Raw genomic sequence first — 15437 nt, 5'->3', positions numbered from 1 at the left:
AGTCACTAACTCTGAATGTTACTAAAGTTATAGTCGACTCTTCTTGGGTTTTCAGGAACTCCTGCACATCCTATTTGAACCCTTTTCTGGGCTCCGTTCAGTTTTATCACACCTGGGTTCCAGTTCTTGTCCTTTCACAGCTATCTTCTTACTTTTGCTCTTCTGTTCTTTCCTAGAGTCCCTGACCTCAGGTGAGCCCTCCCATCTATGACTTTCTCTTTTTCACTCTCGAAATCCAGATCCTCCTAGATATGTCAGGGCAGGATTTAGTGGCACGCCAATGAGTAGAAATTACTCAGTAATCTTGAGTGATATTTTCACAGCAGTCAAGTTTTCTCATAATTGAAAAACAGTGTCTAGAGTTGCAAAGAGCATGTAAGTGATCAATGCTTAGGGCTACTCTTTTAAGGTGTAGTTCAGCAGTGTACCCTGTTTTCCACCAGTTGGATCAGACCCTTCTATATCTGTATATAAACTTAGAAGCTGTGTAATGAGGATAATTTTAAAATCCCTTGTCAGAATCTGTACTCATTCAACCAAATCTTACCAGCTTTATTCTGTGGAGGTGATAATGGACTATAAGGCTGGGGAGTCGATAATATCACACTGGTTAGAATTTACTGATTTCTGGGTGTCTAGCCATTTACTGACTGAGGAATGAAGTTGTTAATTTTTCTATTGACTATTATTTTACTACTCTCATGTAAGTCATTCATCTTAGTGTTATACAGAAATGAAAATTACTTTTTAGTTTATAGGAAAGAAATGCCTTAAAAAGGTAGGATGCCAGAAAATCCTAAACATATGAATTGGGGTGAGATATGAGAGGCAAGAATTAACTTTAAGAAATTATACTGTGATTGACAAATGTACTCAATTAACCAGAGTCTGTTGAAACCAAGATTATATAAATGAACATAAAATATACCAGCTTACCCATAAGAACTCAAATCCAAGGTACCCGGGGTAGACATTTATCAGACAGAAAGCAACACAAAATCAAACTCCTTGAGTTCATTTAACCAAAGTTGTGAAATATAGCAAGAAAGAAAGAATTCTAAGTCAGCATCATTCCAGCATTTGAAGTGTCTTTCTACCACACTAATTAGTGTATTTTCTTTACAGCATCCACTGTTCCAAGACTGTAATGCTTGGAACCAGGGCCATTCTGAAAGCACAGCACACACTTGAGGGCACTGATTATCTTTGCGCCTTAGAATCAAGGGAGGAATCCTATCTCTGGGCAAAACATCAGGTGCCTCAAAGTTTCCCCTCTGTCAAACCTTTTAACAAAATTGCTAGAGAAGGTGAGATAGAAGTGCTCATCCTTTTTTTCTTCTTTTTGTTTGATCGATACTTGAGATAGAATATGGCAATTAGTTTCCTAGGTAAATGAGGCTTACAACTGAAATCTGTTACTGTAATATATACAGGGGCTGGCCACTGTTCTCTTTTGAGAAATAGAAAGCAGGACTTTAAAAAAGAAAGTACCTGTCCTTCTTCCTGCAAGCATGCATGTTACTTATTTCATTCGCATCAAGGAGAAATTTGCTGAATATATGACAACCTCACCTTAAAAATAGCTTTTAGTTGTTGACAGAGTCCTGGAAGTCCTCCCACTGCACTCTGACTCTTTTAAATGGAGACTTCTCCACGGGCTGGAAGGCTGTGAAGTGTTCAGTAAGCATCAAGGAACTGATTCTCTCTGTGTTTTCAGCCAGTGGCTTCCCTGTAGCATTGCTCGATTCCAGCACCCAGCTTCTGTCCTTGCTGAAGTCATAGTTTTTTCTCATGTCTCCTTTGAAAATGTAAAAAGCAGCTAAGATAAAAGTACCTGTGGCAACTACCAAGTAGACAGCATATAGTGTTCCAATGATGACTGAAGCAAGCATGAGATCCACAAAGAAAATGATCAGCTTGGCCAACATGTCTGCATTTCATCTGTTCACAGGATGTGCTTTTAAATTCTAAAAGCACTCATCTCATTCACTAGGCAATTAAGAATTTGAAAAATATGGTCATGGAAAGGACATTTCAGAATATGCCAGTGGAAGTTGTGATTTCTCCAAGTATCTACCAAGGGAGGCAACCTGTATGATGAAACTTTTGATTTCTCAACTAGTACAAAACAGTGACTAAATGTCAAGTCTGGACTATTGCTTCATTACTGATCCTATGATGGGAAGACAATAATATAAGAAATACATTCAACAACAGAAAAACAAATATGATGCCACCAGAGTCTAGGGACTGTACACCAGCAAGACCTGAACATCCCAACACAGATGAAGTCGAAGAGAATGAACTTGAAAACAACTTCATGAACATGATAGAGACCCTAAAAGAGGAAATGAGAAAATCCTTTAAAGAAATGGGAGAAAAGGTGAAACAAAAAATTGCAAGAAATAATTCAAACAGTACAAGATTTGAAAACTGAAATAGAGACAATAAAAAACACAGTCTGAAGGAATGCTGGAATTAAAAAAGTTGAGTAGGAGATCAGGAACCACAGATGCAAGCAAAACCAACATAATACAAGAGAGAATCTCAGGTGTTGAAGATTCACTAGGAGAAATAGATTCATCGATCAAAAAAAACTTAAGTCCAACCAATTCCTAACACAAAACATCCATGAAATATGGGACACTGTGAAAAGGCCAAATCTAAAAATAATAGGGATAGAAGAAGATGAAGAAACCCAACTCAACAAAACCATAGAACCATGTCAATGAAAGTACAGAACATGAAATAGAGTGGACCAAAAAAAGTCCCCTTGTCACATAATAATTAAAACCCCAAACATACAGAATAAAGAAAGAATATTAAGAGCAGCAAAGGAAAAAGTCCAAGAAACATATAAAGACAAACCTATCAGAATCACACCTGATTTCTCAATGGAAACTCTGAAAGTCAGAAGGTCCTGGACAGACATTCTATAAACACTAAGAGACCGTGAATGTCAGCCCAGACAGCTATACACAGCAAAGTGTTCAATCACTATGGATGGAGAAAACAAGATATTCCATGACAAAACCAGATTTAAAAAATAAATATTCACTAATCCAGTCCTAAAATATACTGGAAGTAAAATTTCTACCTAAGGAAGGTAATTACACTCACAAAAACATAGGCAATATATAATCCAATGTTACCAAAAGTCAAAAGAAAAAGTTGAGGAAAATCTACACACAATAACACCACCAACAACAAATAATAAACAACAAATAAAAAATGGTCCTTAATTTCCCTCAATATTAATGGTCTTAATTTGCCTATAAAAAGACACAGGCTAACAGAATGGATATGAAGACAGAATTCATCCTTCTGCTTCATACAAGAAGCACACCTCAACTTCAAAGACAGACATTACCTCAGAATAAAGGGTAATATTTTCCAATCAAATGAACCCAAGAAACAAGCTGGTGTAGCTATCCTAGTATCTAACAAATTAGACTTCAAACTAAAGTAAACCAAAGGAGATAAAGAAGGTCATTTCATATTTATCACAGGAAAAATTCATTGGGAAGAAGTCTCAATTCTGAACATCTCTGCCCCAAATACAAAGGCATCCATATTCATAAAAGAAACATTACTAAAACTGGAATCATACATAAGACCTCACACTGTTATAGTGGGAGACTTCAACAACCCACTCTCACCACTTAGAGAGGGCCACCAGACAGAATCTTAATAAAGAAACAAAGGAACTAGTAGAAGCTATACTAAACCAATTGAGTTGAACAGACATCTATAGACCATTCCATTCAAACACAAAAGAATATACTTTCTTCTCAGTGCCACATGGGACCTTCTCTAAAATTGGCCACATACTAGGCAACATAGAAAACCTGAACAGGTACAAAAAATTGGAATAACCCCCTGTCTCTTATCAGACTACCATGCTTTACAGTTAGAATTCAATAATACAAATTGCAGAAACCCTACAAACTCATGGAAATTGAACAACTTGCAATTGTACCATTCTTGGGTCAAGAAAGAAATAAAGACATTAAAGACTTTTAGAATTTAATGAAAATGAAGACACAACATATCCAAACTTATGGGACACTGTGAAAGCAGTACTAAGAGAAAGTTCATAGTACTATGTGGTCATATGAAGAAACTGGAGAATAGTCACTCGAAAGCTCTAGAACAAAAAGAAGCAAACTCATCCCAGCGGAATAGACAACAGGAAATAATCAAATTAAGAGCTGAAATCAATATAGTTGAGACAAAGAAAACAATACAAAAATCAATGTAACAAAGAGTTGGTTCTTCAAGAAAAAAAGATAGACAAACCTGTACCCAAAATTAACCAAGAGGCAGAGAGAGAACACGCAAATTAATAAAATCAGGAATGAAAAGCGGCATATAATAACCAACATTGAGGATATCAAGAGAATCTTCCAGTCATACTTAGAAAATCTGTACTCCACAAAATTTGAAAATCTAAAGGAAATGGACAATTTTATAAGATATCACTTATCAAAATTAAATCAAGAACAGATAAGCAATTTAAAGAGACCTATAGAAGCTGTCATCAAAGTTTTCCAACCAAAAAGAAAAAAAAGCCCCAGATGGCTTCAGTGTAGAATTCTACCAGAAATTCAAAGAAGATCTAAATCTGGTACTCCTCAAAGTGTTCCAAACAGTAGAAGCAGAAGGTTCATGTCCAAACTCTTTTTACTAGGCTACATTTACATTGTTATCTAAGCCACACAAAAGACACAACTAACAAAGAGAACTACAGGCCAATATCCCTCATGAACATTGCTGCAAAGATACTCAATAAAATACTAGCAAATCGAATCCAAGAACACATCAGAAAAATCATCCACCATGATCAAGTAGGCTTCGTCCCAGGAATACAGGGATGGTTCAATATAAGAAAATCTATCAAGGTAATCCACCACAAAAACAAACTGCCAAAGATAAACCACATTATCATCTCACTTTATCCTAAAGAAGACTTTGACAAAATTCAAATTTTTGACAATACCCCATCATGATAAAGGTACTGTAGAGATCAGGGATAACAGGAACATACTTGAACATAATAAAAGCAATATACCGTAAACCAACAGCCAACATCAAACTAAATGGAGAGAAGCTCAATGTGATTCCCCTAAAATCAGGAGCAAGACAAGACTGTCCACTCTTAATATCTCTTCAATATTGTACTTGAAGTTCTAGCTAGAGCAATAAAACAGCAAAAGGAGATCAAGGGGATACAAACTGGAAAGGAAGAAGTCAAACTTTCACTATTTGCAGATAATATAATAGTTTACATAAGTGACCCGAAAAACTCTACACGAGAACACCTACAGCTAGTAAACACCCTCAGCAAAGTGGCAGGGTACAAGATTAACTAAAAAAACTCAATAACCCTATTGTTTACAGACGATGAAAGGGCTGAGAATGAAATCAGAGAAACATCACCCTTTACAATAGCAACAAACAAACATAAAATATCTTGGGATAATGCTAACCAAACAAGTGAAAGACCTGTATAGCAAAAACTTTGAGTCTTTAAAGAAAGAAATTAAAGAAGATACTAGAAAATGGAAAGATCTCCCATGATCTTGGATAGGCAAGATCAACATAATAAAAATGGCAATCTTGCCAAAAGCAATCTACAGATTCACAGACCTTGCAAGAATAATAATCAACCTTATATGGAAAAACAAAAGACCTGGGATAGCCAAAACAACCCTGTAAAATAAAGGAATGTCCAGAGGCATCACCATCTCTGACTTCAAGATGTAACATAGAGATATAGTCCTGAAAATAGCTTAGTATTGGTACAAAAATAGACAGATAGACCAATGGAATTGAGTTGAACAGCCTGATATTAACACACACACCTAAGAACATTTGACTTTTGACGAAGAAGCTAAAATTATACACAGGAAAAAGGAAAGCATCTTCAACAAATGGTGCTGGCATATCTGGATGCTGACATGTAGAAGACAGATCCATGCCTAATACCATGTACAAAACTTAAGTCCAAGTGGATCAAAGACCTCAACTTGAATCTAACCACACTGAACCTCTTAGAAGAGAAAGTGGGAGGTACCCTTGAACATAACACCAGTAACACAGACACTGAGATTGACAATAAGTGGGACCTCCTGAAACTGAGAAACTTCTGTAAGGCAAAGGACACAGTCAACAAGACAAAAAGACAGCACACAAAATGGGAAAAGATATTCACTAACCTCACCTTTGAAAGAGGGCTGATCTCCAAAATTTACAAAGAGCTCAAAAGCAAGTTTCCAACACACCAAAGCATATAATTAAAAGGTATGGTACATAACTAAATAGAGAATTTTCAATAGAGGAGTCTAAAATGGCTGAGAGACACTTGAGAAAGTGCTCAACATCCTTAGCCATTAGGGAAATGCAAATCAAAACAACTCTGAGATACCATCCCACTCCTGTTAGAATGATTAAAATAAAAAACACCAATGACAGTTTACGCTGAAAAGGATGCGGAGAAAGGGGAACACTCCTCAACTGCTGGTGGGAGTGCCAACTCATACAGTCATTTTGGAAATCATAATGGAGATTCCTCAGGAAAATGGGAATCAATCTACCACAAGATCCAGCAATTCTGCTCTTATGCATATACCCACAAGATGTCCATTTATACAACAAGGGCATCTGTTCCACTATGTTAATAGCAGCATTACTTATAATCATCAGAAACTGGAAGCAACCTAGATGCCCCTCAATTGAAGAGTGGATAGAGAAAATGTGGTGCATTTACACAATGGAGTACTACTCAGTGGAAAAAAATGGAATCTTGAAATTTGCAGGCAAATGAATGACACTAGAAGAAACCATCCTGAGTGTTGTAACCCATTCACAAGAAAACATGTTATGTACTCACTCATATATGAATTTTACACGTGAAGCAGGGGATTGTCAGCCTACAATCCCACCACCAGAGAGTCGGGGAAACAGGGAGGACCCAAAGAGAGATATGCATGGTAACCCAGAGAGGAGAAATAGGACAGGATCTCCTGAGTGGGGTGGGAGCATGGAAGAGGGGAGAGGGATTTGGGGCAAGAGAGGAGGACACATAGGAGCAGGAAGCATGAGTCGGGGGAAGAATAGAGGAGAGTAGAAAGGGAGATATCATGATAGAGGGAGTCATTATAGGTTTGAAGAGAGATCTGGCCCTAGTGAGATTTCCAGAGATCTACAAGGATGACACCAACTGGCTATCTAAGCAACAGTGGAAAGGATAACATAAATGCCCTTCCCCTATAAAAAGGTATTTACAACTACTTTGTATGCCATCCTAGAACCTTCATCCAGTGGCTGAAGAAAACAGAAGCAGAATCCACTGCTTCTTATCTCCTGAAAACCAGTTGCAGAGAGGGAGGAGTGATGAGCAAAGGAGTCAAGACTGGGCTGGTGAAACCCACAGAAACAGCCTACCTGAATAAGGGGGAGCTCATGGACTTCAAAATGATGGCTGAGAGGTCAACATGGGACTGATCCAGACCCCCTGAACATGGGTGTCAGTGAGTATTCTTCAGCTGTCTTTGGGGGTCTCGGGTTCTAGATAAGTATTTATCCCTGGCATCTGAATGGACTTTGGGACCCCTTTCCACATGGAGGCATGCCCTCTCAGCCTGGACACATGGGGGAGGGTCTAGACGATATGACAGACTTGACTTTGGAGATTCCCTCATGAAGGGCCTCACACTCCCTGGAGTGTGGAGTGTATATTAGGAAGGCGGGGTGGGAGGTGAGGGAGAGGGAGCTGGGATTGTCATGTGAAGCAAGCTTGTTTCTGATTTAAATTAAAAAGAAAATAGACTTAGTGGGATTTAGAGATGTCTTAGTGCATGTGGTGCTTACCATGCAAGTGTGAGGGCCAGAGTTGTGAATCCCAGAGCTCACATAAAGCCAGGGCAGGCATGGTGACTGCTTGTAATTTTAGCTCTCAGGAGGCCTAGGTTCCAGGGAAATCTGGCTACCTAGTCTAGCCTAGTTAGTGAGGTATGGTTTCACTGAAAGACCCTACCCTAGAAAATAGACATGGGAAGCTAACAAGAAGGATATGTGATGTCCTCTTCATAGCCACCTATGCATCATAACACATTAAACACACACACATACACACACACACACACACACACACAACAAATAGATTTTTGTATAAAATAGAGAAGAACAAAAGGAGATTGCAACATTAGGAAACACCAAGGTCAAACAAAAATGGGAGAAAAGCACAGAGAGGGGAGGGCTCAGCAAAGATGATGGCAAATCTCATGTGTACTTCAGGTTTAAAAGTCAGTGTTTAGCTAAACTGGGAACTGAGATATATATTCTCTCTTTGAGAAATCTGGGATGATTTCAATCATAGCTTGATCTGTGGCTTAAGAAAAATCAAGGATACTCTTTTCATAAGTCATGCAAACCATGATTCTTATCCTAACATAAATTTGTATAAAAATGTCAGAGTTAGGACTAGATATGCTAGATAGCACTACTGTAACACATATAGAGGTTTGGTTCCTCAGATTTTACAGATGGACAAGCATTTTTTCCTATATGTAAATTAGATTTCATTTTTACTTCCAAAAATTTACATTCAAACCTTCATTCTAATCATCCCCTCAGGATACAGATCCCTTTATTTAGATGCAATTTAAACCAGTAGCAATCAAGTTTTCATTCCATTTAAAGTGGCTGCAGTTGGTTATTGCGGCCAAATCATACATTTTCAGATCAAATTTCCTAGGACTCACCATAAATTTGCTTCCACCCAAAAGACTTAGACAGAACTTTTCAGCATCAAATGATGCTGTGCCCTGATTTATGTGTACCTAGACTTTCAGCAGCTTACCTGTCCTTCTATAGTCTTTAAACCCTGGGCAACATATTTGCAAAGAACTGCAATGCAGTGAGCTAAACTGAGCCTGCATGAACTGACACCTGCTGTGGGTCTGGTGGTGGAGTAATTCCCCCTTGGACTTTGCAGCCCCCTGAGTTGTGTTTTGTGCTTTTTTCAAGTCAACAATGTACCAAGAAAAGACTTTTCTGCAACATGTTACTGTTGGGGAAGGTAGAGATGTACTTTAGCGCTTAGTCACTGTAAGTAAGGTTTTTTTTTGTTGTTATTTTGCTTTGTTTTTTTTCCTGTAAACGTTAGGTGATGTTCTAAATTTTGCTATTTTCCCACTATTAATTTATTGAGGAAGAAATCTTCCTAGCCAAATATAAGACAATTAAATGTGATGATTGCAGCACTTCCTGAATATTAATTAGGTGAACCTCCAGGCTTTTAGAAAGGATTAAGTTTTCCTTCTTCATTGACAACAGGCTTGGCCACTTGGCTTGCTCTGGACAATAAAACATGCTTAGAAATGTCAGAAAACAATCTTGAGGAAAAGATCTATGTTTTGTATTTTGTGGTTTAACAACATCTTTTCCCCATAGCTCCTGGACTGGTTGGTCCCACATAGAGTGATCCTTGAGGCTGGGTGGGTTTCAGATGGAAGTGTCACAGCTGCTGTGATTATTATATAAGATGAACAAGAAAGGAAGCTCTGAGGTTGCAAGCTCTTAAGATTTGGAAGTTGGGATATCTTTCCTCACACAGTATAATTCATAGTCAAAGCTGACTGATATAATCAGTATCCCCCTCAGAAACTGAAGAACCATTTTAGTAAGAATAAAGGAAAAGTCAGAAGAACTTAAGTCATCAAGAGTGAAATGGTGAGGATGGAGGGGAAATTGCAGTCAACTGTGAAATAAATAATAAAATTTAAAAATGAAATGTAGCAAGCTTTGAGATTCTTAGCTTATCATCTTCATAATCCTTGGTGAGATACTGGACATCAAGAAAGCTGTTTTCAGTAATGTTGGATGCCAGTAGTTGAAGGAACCTGGTAATCTTTCTTCTTCTTGCCAGGATGAATATAGGTTTAGAATTTAATACCTAAACCCCTCTATTTCCTTTTGCCTTATGGTCCTATGAGAAAAGTCATTGTTGGAAGAGTTTTGGAAAAACAGAGCATACAAATTTATAGTGGAGCTCACAACAATGACGGGGCATGAAATTCCAAACAGCATTATGGCCAAGTGCAGACACATAACTGAGGTGAACTAGCTAGCCCTACATGGTTGAGGGAGCACTTATATTAAAGTGAAATGCAACTGAATGTAGTGCAAGAGGATCTTCAGACACAAATCATCCAGACTTTGGGTTTGACTTCAGTTGCACCTTTCATAACTTAATTTCTACATTTTAATGTTCACTTTCATCCATAAAAATTATATGTTGAAGCCGGGCGTTGGTGGCGCACGCCTTTAATCCCAGCACTCAGGAGGCAGAGGCAGATGGATCTCTGTGAGTTCGAGGCCAGCCTGATCTACAAGAGCTAGTTCCAGGACAGCCTCCAAAGCCGCAGAGAAACCCTGTCTCGAAAAACCAAAAAAAATGATATGTTGAATGCATGTGTCTTTTAGTCTGTCTGCACTTAAATTCTGGGGAAGGTTATTAGTTGTTTGTCCTTGGGAAGGTGTTTATCATTTCTCAATGTCAATGTCTTCTGTCAGAATAGAGGGGCCATGATAGCATCTGCCTCATGTCATTGCAAAGAGACAATGAATTAATGGATACAAAGTCTAGTAAAGAGCCTTGCTTACTTAAGTAAAATGTAAGTGATCATTGCAACTATCATGCATCATTTTTGTTGCTCGTTCTTTTTCAATTTGTTATGAAATTTACTTTGACTGTGATTCTTTGAAGATAGCAGTAATTGAAGATGTTTCATAGATTAGCTACACTAGGTCAATATCTCCTTGTGAGATTACTGGAGTCAAGAACAATTTGTAGCCACAAATTAGTTGTAAAATGCATGTCCTCTGGGGTAATGTATTCACAATTTAGTTATTTATGTTGAAATTTTGATCTGACTTGCTTGCTTTCTACATCAGTACTTCTGAACCATGAAAACTGATTTTACAACCCAGACACTAGATAATAAATCTTACTGTGTAGAAAGGAATTGACACAATCCCCAAAGCATTAAAAAATCTACTGTGTATGAGGTATCCATATTGAGCTTTTTGTTTTTTAAATACAATTATATTTTAATTAAAAACAATCTCATTTTATATACCAATCCCAGTTCCCTCTCCCTCCTGCCCTCCCATGCCCCACACTGATTCCCTATCCCCACCATGCACTCCCCAGGGAGGTTGAGGCCTCCCAGGAGGGATCATCGAGGTCTGACACATCTTTTGGTGCAGGACCTAGGCCCTCCCTCGTGTATCTAGGCTGAGAGAATATCCCACCACAGGGAATGGGTTCCCAAAGCCCAATTGTGCACTGGGGATAAATATTGGTTTCACTGCCAGAGCCTTACAGACTGCTCAGGCCTCCCAACTGACGCCCATGTTCAGGGGCCTGGTTTGGTCTAATGTTGGTCCCCCAGCTGTGAGACTGGGGTCCATGAGCTTCCACCTGTTAAGCCTCTTTTTGAATAGCTGTCAATGCCTTTGAGACGTATTTTAAATTGGGACAAACCATATTACTTTAGGAAAAAATTATTTCAACCTAGAATTTTAAAAAAAATATCATTTGACCAAGCAAAAGACAATTGTGGGATAACACCTTCCCCAAAACTGTAGAACTTAGATGTATTCTGAGGAGTTTGATGCCATATTCCGCATTCATATTCTTGGCTTGTGTGTAAGGTGTCTGTTCAAGTTAGATGAGAAATGCCAGAGCTCTGCTGAAACTTGCAGCCTGCACATGAATCCAGCCTGTTCACTATAGCTTTGTCTTAAACCCAAAGGTTGAGCTCTTTATTCAATCCAGTGAGACAGTGAAATGTGAAGGAGCTTAGATAGGAGACAGGAAGAAACGATCGTGTTAGCTAAGGGAGATTGTAAAAGTTGGGTTATTTTCCCCTGATGTTCTTTCCTCAGTGTTTGTTTTTCCCACAAGGCCTTGGTTTTTCTTTTTCTGTGTATTACACACAACAACAGCACCACCTATTGGCCTGTTCTATTGCTGATTTTCTACAGTGATTTCATAACTTTCCTGGAGGATTCAGCTAACACTTGTCCTCCTGAGTACCTTTGTGGAAAGTTGTTTTGTAGATAACTTAATCGTTCTCTATTATTAAAAAGACATCCCAGAATAAACAAATTCTTAGTCGCTAGATCAACTTTTCTTTGATATAATTTAGGTTAATACATTTCTGGTTATAGTATAATGTAAGTAAGTTGTTGTAGTGAATAAATAAAATTAACAGTTCAATAACTTTAGCCAATTAACCAGCCTAGTTTGCTTTTATTCCTTAAGCATTGTTTCTGTGTTCAGGAGTGTGTGTGTGTGTGTGTGTGTGTGTGTGTGTGTGTGGTGTGTGTGCACATACATAATACATATATGTATATATTACCCTTAGAGTTATATATTATTAATATCTTCTTTTAAAGTGGAATTAGAAGATTACTTAGTGTATAGTTACAACATTGGAGTATTGGAAGAACTTTATGAATATGTAACTCACTTAATAGATCCCACTTGGAGAAAATGTAGGTATTCTATTTTATACTTTTGCTGTGTGAGTCTGGTCAACAAAATTAAACATGAATCAAGGTTGTTTTGAATATGGAAAGCCTCCCTCATGACTTTATCATGTTTGGTTAGTTAAAATCAGTGGTTCAAAGAAGTAAGAGATTGATACATATTTGAAAAACAAAAGAAGGGAAGAAGACTAAAGATGCAGACTATCAAACTGTAGCATGTAAAGGTTTGGCTTAAAACAGAGCTAGAGACTGGGATCTGTGTGTGGAGGTAATCATCAGAAGAAACTCACAAGAAAGGGGCTGGAGCAAGATGGTAAGGATGTGGTCTTGTGGAAACCTCAGCTGAACCTGCATGGGAGCACTGGAGCATAAGCTGTATCCCTTTTGCCAGCCAGTGACTATGAACTTGTCCTTCAGTGTGTAGAGAAGCAGCTAGAAGAAACTGACATTTAATAGCATCAGCTGCTGAGTGGAGCTTGCAGGCTTTAACAGTGTGTCCACAGATAGGATATTCTGCCCTGTAATAATGCAGGTCCTTGGTATAAGCTGAGTGGCATGTTATTAGACTGATGCTGATCACCCTCTCTGCCTTCATCCAATGCTTCTCTCTGTGTGTACCTCTCCTTAGTCCTTTGCATGTGGTAACTTAGAGAGTCTGTGAATAGCAGCCTTGATTCCTTATGCTGCTGCCTGTATTGAAGTCTGCCCTCAGTTTGTAGTCTTTCTTTCTTGTCTCCTTCTTTACTTATGTCTAGTTCTATATCTAGCGACAATCCAGTATACTATCAGTTTGATTAAAAGTGATTTTGAAATTGATTATTTAATTAATTGTGAATTGGTTTCTAATGTAACCAGAGTAGAATGATAAATTCTGTGGTTAGCTTTTTTTTTTTCTATCAAAGAACAACAAGAGGCACATCAGATATTTTTTTCTGGAAGTCAACCATTATCCACGGCAGCAAAAACAAAACAAAACACCAAAACATGGCAGGAAACACACAGGCTATTTGTCTTTTAAAAATGGATTTAATTGTCAGTGAGCAGGACTAGGCAATTTATGGGGTCTTGGGTAGTATATCAGTATTTATCCCTGGCATACAAATGGACTTTGGGTGCCCATTCTACAATGACGGATGTTCTCTTGGCCTGGACTCTTGGGGGAGGGCCTAGGCTCAGCCCTGAATGAAATGACAGACTCACACTCCCTGGGAAATGGAGTGGGGATTGGGTGGGGGGTTGGGGGAAGAAGGGAGGGAGAGGGATCTGGGATTGACATGTGAAGCAAGCTTGTTTCTAATTTAAATAAAAAACTAAAAATGGATTTAATGGCCAAAATGTAAGAAAAATGTATTAATAATTTTTCCAACACAAACCAAATGTACTATCAAAATAAGAGCATTTCTGGCCAGAAAGGGAGAGAGAGATAACCCTTCATAATTTCTCATTTCTGCCCCCCATCTTGTTGGGATTTCATGTTGGCTCACAAGAACTAAACTTAGAATGTGCAGAAACTCCACCGAGGCAGCCAGCATGGGTCAACACTGTTGAAAGAAAGGAGAAATTTTTATCTTCTAGTTTACAGGAATACACACAAGTCTCTAAGATGTCTCAAGGTTCAGGATTCAGCAATGGTATGAGGGCATTTTGTAATCCATGGAGTGCTGTGAACTCATGAGGTCATTTGTGTCAGGTATTACCAGTTTAGGAAGCAGTTATTTAACAGGGGGGAGATTTTGGAGATTAAGTAAAAATTTACATTTACCTTCAGCATTTGAGAGAATTTTTCTCAAACATCATTGAAACTTCTTTTTAAAAAAATGAGTCATGTTTCCAGATACATTCTTTACTTTTTGCCTTTAAGAATGTGAATACCAGTATATTTTCATTTTGTTTTTGAATTATATTTGTTAATTTCATATGTATAATGTTCTTTTTGTAATAGCTTTAAATAGTAATACTAACGACTAAATCTCAGTTAAAATGCCTTCATTATTCATTACATATGATCTTATTTAGATCTTCTAAGTTTACACACACACATATACATGCATAATATATACATATGTATATATAATGTTTCATATTTAGCATTATCTTATATCTGACTCTAAAGCGTTGGGAATGTATCCATCATGACCATACCCCACTTTGTGTTCACTTGTTTTTAATAGCCCTAAATTGACTGGATCTCATCCTCAAGAATTTCTTTTTTGGGAAGAATTTGCATGCATAAGCACATATATACACCTGAGGTTATAGGGCTGCTTTTTATGGTTTGAATCTTAAATGTAGTCCCAAATCTCAGACTTGGAAGTTTTATTTTCTGGTGGGTGATGCCACTGGAAGTTTTTAGAAAGTTTAGGAGCTGGGGATGAGTTGAAGGCAACAGATCAGTGAGGAGTATTTTATCAGGTCTTCAGGGTCTTCCTCTCAGTGTTTTCCAGCATCTGGTGGTGAGAAGTTCTGCTCTGCTAGGCACTCTTGATGCTATGTGCTGCTTTGCTGCAGACTCCAAGCAATGGAATCAAGTGACCATGAACTGAAACCTCTGAAAATTAACCCTTTGTTTTTAGAAATTGCTTGTCTGTGATATTTTTGCTACCATGTTACAAAACTCAGTACCATGCTTTTGTTGTTATATCTGAGAGATAACTTAGGGTTATAAAATCCGTGAGTCACATTCTTTTTCTCAGAATTTTGTAAATACTACTCCAGTTTTCTAATGCTGGTTATTTGGGAAGGAACTATGATATAAATTAACTTCTGCCCCCTTTATTCTGTTTGCATTTCCTGTCTGTTATAACTACAGTTTCTTAGCAACTAGAGTATTTACTTGTTTACCATCAAATCCTGTTCCACTGATCTAAAATTTCCTT

General features: G+C 37.9%; 1 protein-coding gene across 1 annotated transcript in view; it reads right to left on the bottom strand.

Moving 5' to 3' along the window:
• Ankef1 (ankyrin repeat and EF-hand domain containing 1) overlaps positions 1-2020 on the bottom strand; it is a 57866-nt gene extending 55846 nt beyond the window's left edge. Inside the window, exon 1 of the transcript XR_005877439.1 lies at positions 1573-2020. The gene's annotated coding sequence lies outside the window, so the exon portion shown is untranslated. The remainder of the gene's footprint in view (positions 1-1572) is intronic.
• Between the last annotated feature and the right edge of the window lie 13417 nt (positions 2021-15437).

The sequence above is a fragment of the Mesocricetus auratus genome, unplaced genomic scaffold (assembly GCF_017639785.1).
Source record: "Mesocricetus auratus isolate SY011 unplaced genomic scaffold, BCM_Maur_2.0 Super-Scaffold_100004, whole genome shotgun sequence".
Lineage (NCBI taxonomy): Eukaryota > Metazoa > Chordata > Mammalia > Rodentia > Cricetidae > Mesocricetus > Mesocricetus auratus.
The sequence above is the reverse complement of the archived record's forward strand: the minus strand, read 5'-3'. Positions and strand labels throughout refer to the sequence as shown.